An 8,416-nucleotide genomic window follows, 5' to 3' on the forward strand; every position below is an offset into this window, starting at 1 on the left:
AAGTAATGATTGGTTAGTGTTCAGTTATGACATAATGTGTTTGCAAATGTGAGGAGTGTGTGTGTGCCCTGGTAAATAAGTGTAGCATTTTGATTGGTTGTGTTTAGAAATGGATAGCAAGTCACTTCCTGTTAGATTTTTGTGTCTTAGGTAGAGAATTGTGTGTAATGTTTTGAAAAAAGCGTTTTATGCAATTGAAAACTGAGTGAAAGGCTGAGAAATAGTTTATGGTTTTGGAGATTTGCTGTGTAGTTTTGCACTTTGAGTGAGAGGTTTCAAAAATCTTGTGACATGAAAAGATTTTCTGTGTAAGCAGCTGGAAAAAACTGTAACACAAACCATCACATTACAGTTTTTTTGGATTGCTTAAGCACGATTTTCAAAACAGGGCCCGTGTTTTCAAAACACTACACACAAGTAGCACAACCACACACCCAATTAGCACAACACCTTTGCACCTTTGCAAAATGAAACACTCTTGCAAAAACTATACACTAATTTATACAGTTTTTTCTGATTGCTTAAGCACATTTTTTGTAACTATTGGCTATTTTTGTGAAACTCTACACACAAATAAGAAAACCTTTCACCCAATTATCAAAACATTGTAGTTCTCTTGCAAAAGCGAACACAGCTAGATTAACTCTTCACACCTTTGTAAAAATGGTGTTTTCGTATCAAACAGTAAACACAAGCCATCATCTACTAAGCACACAATGTGCCAACTACACACTGATGGTATGAATACAAAACACATCTGCCTTTTGCTTTCTCTGTGTACAGATGTCAATTTGAGGTCATACTTTTGTCATAGTGTCATGTAAACATACAAGGATCCAAACTTCAAGTATTGGTGTTTATTCACACTCATCAAAACCAAGACAAAGTCAGAACACAAAATAGTAATTTCACAAAAAAAAAAAAGTAAAAGACAATCAGCCTACATCATGTCGTCTTTCTGGGTCCGGCCACAACATTTCGTCCACATCGCATGCGATATCCTCCAGTCCAAGGCACCGGGGAAAATATCTCCTTGAATGCCGTATCCAGGCCTGACATGATGCCTGGTCAATATCTCCACATGCCTCCTCCATTGCCTGTAACAGGCCTACCTGTTGATGAGGATGACGGTCATACACTTTCCAGCGCCAGGCAGAAAAGAACTCCTCGATGGGATTTAAGAATGGAGAGTATGGAGGGAGGTTGAGTGCCATGAAGAATGGGTGGTCTGTAAACCAGTTGCGGACCAAAGCAGCCCTATGGAAACTAACATTGTCCCATATGATGACATATCGGGTATGCTCTGGTCTCTGAACAGTGAGCATGTCATGTAAGGTGTCCAGGAATGCAATAATGTGTGCAGTGTTGTATGGGCCTATGGTTGCATGATGGTAAACAACACAATTTAGGCTTATAGCTGCACACATGGTTATGTTACCACCACGTTGTCCTGGGACATTGATGATGGCACGGTGTCCAATAATGTTCCTGCCACGTCTCCTGGTTTTACTGAGGTTAAAACCGGCCTCATCTACAAAAAGTAGCTCATGTCCCATGGCATCTGTTCCATCACTCTCTGGACAAGACAAAACAAATGCAACACATCAGGCCCATGCACAGCACTACAGTATGCACTTCCAAATTCAGAACCAATGACACTATAGCTTACCTGCACATAGTCATATCGCAGTTGCTTTACACGTTCTGTGTTTCCCTCGAAAGGAACTCTGTAAATTTGCTTCATTCTTATTCTGTGGCGCGCAAGTACACGACTTAGTGCAGAAATGCTTACACTGTGTATATTTTGAAAGATGGTGTCATTATCAATTATGCGCTGCTGTATTTCGCGCAGTCTTATTAGTGCTTAGGCTGATTGCAAAGTGAACTAATTATCTAAAACAGTTTTCACATGTGAAAGTGTGCCAGACAGTTGGCAAAATAGTGTTAATGATAGCCATACATGTGTATAATTTTGCTAGGAGTGTGTTGGAAATTTGGTAATTGACTGTAAGCAGTGAGTTGTGTTTAAAGTTCTGCAAAAAGAGTGTTGTGCAGTGGATTGTACCTACAGTTTTGCAAAGTGTGTGTTACAAAATCGCAAACTGAGTGCAAAGCAGTGTTTGTGCTTTTAGTTTTGCAAACTCAGTGAGTGGTTTTGCTATACGTATTAATAGTTTTAGAAATTGTGCTACAAGAATCACGATTAGCGCTTAAGCATTCAGAAAAAACTGTAAAAAACATATGTTGTTACCATATGAAACACACACCTTTCATTTGACTTAAAGAAGTTTTAACCATATACACACTGCTGTTGCTAACCTAAAACACTTTTAGCAATTCTACTTCTCAGTGATTAGAGTACTGTAAATGAAGTACACAGAGACATTTACAATAAGTTCACCAAACACTACACAAGACCAATGCTGCAGACTGAGGAAAATATAATTTATTTCTCTCCATATACCCAAATCAGTCAACATGGAGAATCAACAACAAAACATGTCCCAGTTTTCATTCTACGACAGTAGTGTGCATAACACTGTTAGCTCCACAAACAACAAACCTAAAATATTCTATCCAGTACAGGTTACAATCACAGAAAAAACAGACAAAACAATAAAAAAGATCTGAAAAAGTATAGAAAATACTCAACATTATCTCTTCGCCTAGCTGGATCCGGCCAAGAGAATTTCATCAACAACGTCAAGACAACGTGGGAAGAACCGTCTTGAATGTCGAATCCATCCTTGAACAGCTGCAGCGTAGATTTGGTCACAGGGGTCCTCCATGGCCTCAATAAGGTGTACCTGAGCCTGGGGCCTCATTGAGGGGTACCTGAGCCTGGGGCCAGAGATCGTAAACCCTCGCGTGAATAAGGGCCCCCTTCCTCCTTGTCGTTCTCGACCCTCAATCCTCATGTCACAGGAAGGGGTATCAACAGTGCTGATATGGTTCATCCAATGAGCAGCTGATTACTGTAACTGGAGACAGATTTTCTTTGACCTGTTTCCTTGTCTAAATGTCCTTATGACAGATGCCACTGTATATCTACTAAGATAAGTCCAGTCTCCCTCAGCATCAATCCGTGGTTCCCAACATGGTCCACTAGTGTGCCTCTACCTCTGGCTGGGCCTCTTCCTCTTCCTCTACCTCCTTTTCCTCCTCTGTGGATTCTCCCTCTCACTCTCATTCTTCTTCTTCTTCTTCTGACTCCTTCCATTTTGGTTGAAGGCAGGTGAACTTACCTGCTGCATTTTATATAGTGCTTAAACCCGATTGGTGTGTCTACAATTTAGCAGTCATGTGTTTGTGTACCTGGTGGCTGTGTTTAACCAATTGGTTCATGTGTGTTCATTTGAAAGCCTTTGCTTTGAAATTGCAAGGAAGTGACATCATGATACATTTCTGTGTCAAATGCATACAAGTGTGTTTAGTGTTTTGCAATCACTGTGTGTAATGTTTTGCAAAAAGTGTGAAGCAGACAATGTGCTTACAGTTGTGCAAATCTAGCCTAGTGTTTTGCTCCTTGAGTGTAAGGTTTCGCTAATTGTGGGAAAGTTTTAATTTTAGTGTGTAAGCAATTGTAAAAAACTGTAATAAGCACACAATGCGCCAATTACACACTGATGGCATGAATAAAGAACACATCTGGCTTTTGCTTTCTCTGTGCACAAAGTAGGCTATGTCAGTTTGAGGTCATACTCATGTCATAGTTCTGTAAACATACAGGGATCCAAATTTCAAATTTTGGTGTTATTTACACACATCAAAACAAACACAAGTGTTTTTTTCCAAGTCAAAACACAAGTAGTAATTTCACTGAGAAAAAAAAAAGTCTACATCGTGTCGTCTCTCTGGGTCCGGCCACAAAATGTTGTCTACATCACATGCAATGTCCTCTAGTCCAAGGCACCGGGGAAAATACCTTCTGGAATGCCGTATCCAGCCCTGACATGATGCCTGGTCAATATCCCAACATGCCTCCTCCTCTGCCTATAAAAGGGCTCTGCGCTGATGGGGATGACGGTCATAGACCTTCCAGCGCCAGGCAGAGAAGAACTCTTCAATTGGATTCAAGAATGGAGAGTATGCGGGGAGGTTGAGGACAGTGAAGAGTGGGTGATCTGTAAACCAGTTGCGGACCAAAGCAGCCCTATGGAAACTAACATTGTCCCATAAGATGAGGTATCTGGTCTGTTCTGGTCTCTCAACATTAGTGAGCATGTCATGTAAGGTGTCCAGGAATGTAATGATGTGTGCATTGTTATATGGGCCTAGGGTTGCATGATGGTGAACAACACCATTTTGACTTATAGCTGCACACATAGTTGTGTTACCACCACGTTGTCCTGGGACATAGATTATGGCACAGTGTCCAATAATGTTCCTGCTACGTCTCCTTGTTTTAGTGAGGTTAAAACCTCCCTCATCCACAAAAAGCAGCTCATGACCCATGGCATCTTCCTCCAGCTCCATCACTCTCTGGACAAGACAAAACAAAGCGTCCTCTTCCTCCTCCTCTTCCTCCTACTTCTTCACCGCCGCGTCCTCTTCCTCCTCCTCCTACTTCTTCACCTCCACGTCCTCTCGCCTCCTCTAATTCTCACTCTTCTTACTCTTCCTGCTCCCTCCATTGTACTCCACACGGACAGCTCACCTGTGGCTTATTTACTGTATAGTGCTTAGGCTGATTGCAAAGTGAACAAATTATCTAAAACATTTTTCACATGTGACAGTGTGCCAGACAGTTGGCAAAATAGTGTAAATAATAGCCATATATGTGTATAGTTTTGCTAGCAGTGTGTTGATCATTTGGAAAATGAGTGTAAAGCAGTGAGTTGTGTTTACAGTTCCGCAAAAAGAGTGCTGTGCAGTGGATTGTACCTACAGTTTTGCAAAGTGTGTGTTACAAAATTGCAAACTGAGTGCAAAGCAGTGTTTGTGCTTTTAGTTTTGCAAACTCAGTGAGTGGTTTTGCTATAAGTATTAATAGTTTTAGAAATTGTGCTATGACAATCACAGTTAGGGTTTAAGCATTCTGAAAAAACTGTAAGCAATCATGTGTTTGCGCACCTGATGGCTGTTTCACAGATTGGCTCATAGGTGTGGTCATTTGACAGTCAGTGCTTTGGAATTGCAAGGCAAGGCAAGGCAAGGCAAGGCAGCTTTATTTGTATAGCACATTTCAGCAACAGGGCAATTCAAAGTGCTTTACATAAAACATTAAAGAGCAGTTAGAAAACAATTAAAAAACAATAATAAACAAATTAAAAACATTAAAAGACAAGAATAAAATTGATAGTGCAGTATAAAAATAAAAGTTACAGTGCAGTATAAGAAATTAAAGTTAATAAAATAGATTATTTAAAGAAAAGCAACATCAAAAAGATAGGTCTTTAGTTTAGATAGAACTGAGAGTTGCAGCGGACCTACAGGTTTCTGGGAGTTTGTTCCAGATATGTGGAGCATAAAAACTGAACGCTGCTTCCCCCTGTTTAGTTCTGACTCTGGGGACAACAAGTAGACCTGTCCCAGACCACCTGAGAGGTCTGGGTGGGTCATAATGTAGTAACAGATCAGAAATGTATTTTGGCCCTAAACTGTTTAGTGATTTATAAACCAGTAAAAGTATTTTGAAATCAATTCTTTGAGGCACTGGAAGCCAGTGTAGAGACTTCAGTACTGGAATGATGTGATCCACTTTCTTGGTCTTAGTGAAAACTCGAGCAGCAGCGTTCTGAATCAGCTGCAGTTGTCTGATTGATTTTTTAGGGAGACCTGTAAAGACACCGTTACAGTAGTCAAGTCTACTGAAGATAAAAGCATGGACAAGTTTTTCCAGATCCTGCTGAGACATAAGTCCTTTAACCCATGATATATTTTTAAGGTGATAATAGGCTGATTTTTTAATTATGTTAATGAAGTGAAATCATAAAATACTTCTGTGTCTAATTTATACTACTAGATGGCACTCTCTGTTCAAGGAAGGGTTAAAAGGACACTGAATTGCTGTTTTCTTTAAAATGGTTCACAAAGCTTCATGAGGCTTCATTTAACCATCACTACATGACAGCCAATGTCAAGAATCACCACTTATAACAAGGAAATGTAAAGTGAACACATTAGCACCACCTGTAATATTAAAGTGATGGTTCGGAGTAATTTCACCCTAGGGTCCTTTGCACCATGACCTCGAGCCAAACAACCCCCCAGAATTTTTTTTCACCTGGGTCGAACATTGGGAGAGTTAGCGTAGAGTAGCCTTATCAGCTGAATAGCTTAACGCAGGGGCTAATGGATCCAGATTTGTATCTCGTAAGTTACCCCACTAATAATGCCCGAAATGATACCAAACTTCTGCACTAGTACAAATAGGTTATGTACTCATAAAACGATGGATTGTAAAGTTTGTAGGTACACCAGAAGTTTATGTAAATAACACTTGCCTGCTGGCTTCTGCTCTCTGCTGTTGTTGTTGCTGCTGCTGTGAGACGAGTGCTTAGGGACGTCTACAAATTACAACACCGAAAAGAGATGCAATAAAAATATTTATAATTTAACTTTTTTTTTTAAGTAAGTGCTGTAGTATAACTAGCAGGAGACAAGTTATAATTGAGGTAAGTTTGGAGACATTACCTTATTTAATCATTAAATTAATAAATACTTTTGTTGTATCTCTTTTTGGTGTGGTAATTTGTAGGTGGCCCTAAGCGCTCTTACTACCGGTAACAACAGCAGCAGCAGCAGCAGCAGCAGAGAGCAGAAGCCAGCAGGCAAGTGTTATTTACATAAACTTCTGGTGTACTTACAAACTTTACAATCCATCGTTTTATGAGTACATAACCTATTTGTACTAGTGTAGACCTTTGGTATCATTTCGGGCATTATTAGTGGGGTAACTTACGAGATACAAATGTGGATCCATTAGCGACTGCACTAAGCTATTCAGCTGATCACACTCTCCCAATGTTCGACCCAGGTGAAAAAAGCTTCTGGGGGGGTGTTTGGCTCGAGGTCATGATGCAAAGGACCCTAGGGTGAAATTACTCCGAACCATCACTTTAAAGCTTCAATCATATTATTATTATTATTATTATTATTATTATTATTATTATTATTATTATTATTATTATTATTATCATATTTCATTTCCAAAATTTTAGAAAAAGTTGTTGCAAAACAGCTCTCTGCTGTTTTGGCCACACACAATATACTAGACAAACTTCAATCGGGCTTCCGCTCTTCTTTGAGTATCCAATGATTTAATGATGTCTTCTGATGCGGGTAAATGTTCTGTTTGGGTGTTGTTGGACCTTAGCGCAGCTTTCGATACTGTGGATCCCGCCATCTTGCTTAAAAGACTTAAAGGAACACGCCGACTTATTGGGAATTTAGCTTATTCACCGTAACCCCCAGAGTAAAATAAGTCGATACGTACCCTTCTCATCTCCGTGCGTGCTGTAATGCTGTCTGACGGCTCCAGCAGCATCAGGCCAGCACAGAACATACAGGTGAATGGTTCCAGCAATCCTACTGCTCCCAATAAGTGACAAAATAATGCCAACATGTTATGTTTACATGTTTTGATTTATAGAGTCACAGCGTGTACAAAAAACAACGTAACATGAGACACAGCCGTCTTTTAACTGTAAACAAACCGGGAACTATAGTCTCAAGCGGAAGAATATAGTACTTGGGCAGAGTGATATGCTCGCAGCAAGCCTGTCTGAGAATATAGTTCCCGGTTTGTTTACTGTTAGAAGATGGCTGTGTCTCATGTTACGTTGTTTTACGTGTTGTTTTTTGTGCACACTGTGACTCTACAAATCACAACATGTAAATAGAAACATGTTGGTGTTATTTTGTCACTTTTGTCACAATTGGGAGCAGTAGGCTAGTTGGAACCAGTTACCTGCAGGATCTGTGCTGGGCTAAGCTAATGCTGGAACTGTCAGGCAGCGTTACAGCACGTATGGAGATGAGAAGGGTATGTATCGACTTGTCTTACTCTGGGGGTTACGGTGAATAAGCTAAATTCCCAATAAGTCGGCGTGTTCCTTTAAGCACTGGGTTGGTATCTCTGGGAGCACCTTGGACTGGTTCACCTCTTATATTTCAGATAGAAGCTATTCCGTGTCACTGGGTCCTTATTTCTCTGAAACTGCTGCCCTTTCTTGTGGGGTGCCGCAGGGCTCTGTGTTACGTCCAATTTTATTTACATTGTATATGCTTCCCCTAGGCCACATAATTAGGCAAATTGGAGACATATGTTATCATATTATATAACTTTAATCCGGAAGAGACTAACAAAGTATCAGTGCTGCTCAAATGTTTGTCCTCCATTAAGGAGTGGTTGGTGAACAATTTCTTGCAGCTTAATGTAGATAAGACCAAAGTCCTTATTGTTGCTCTGGAT

The sequence above is a fragment of the Perca flavescens genome, chromosome 14 (assembly GCF_004354835.1).
Source record: "Perca flavescens isolate YP-PL-M2 chromosome 14, PFLA_1.0, whole genome shotgun sequence".
Taxonomy (NCBI): Eukaryota; Metazoa; Chordata; class Actinopteri; order Perciformes; family Percidae; genus Perca; species Perca flavescens.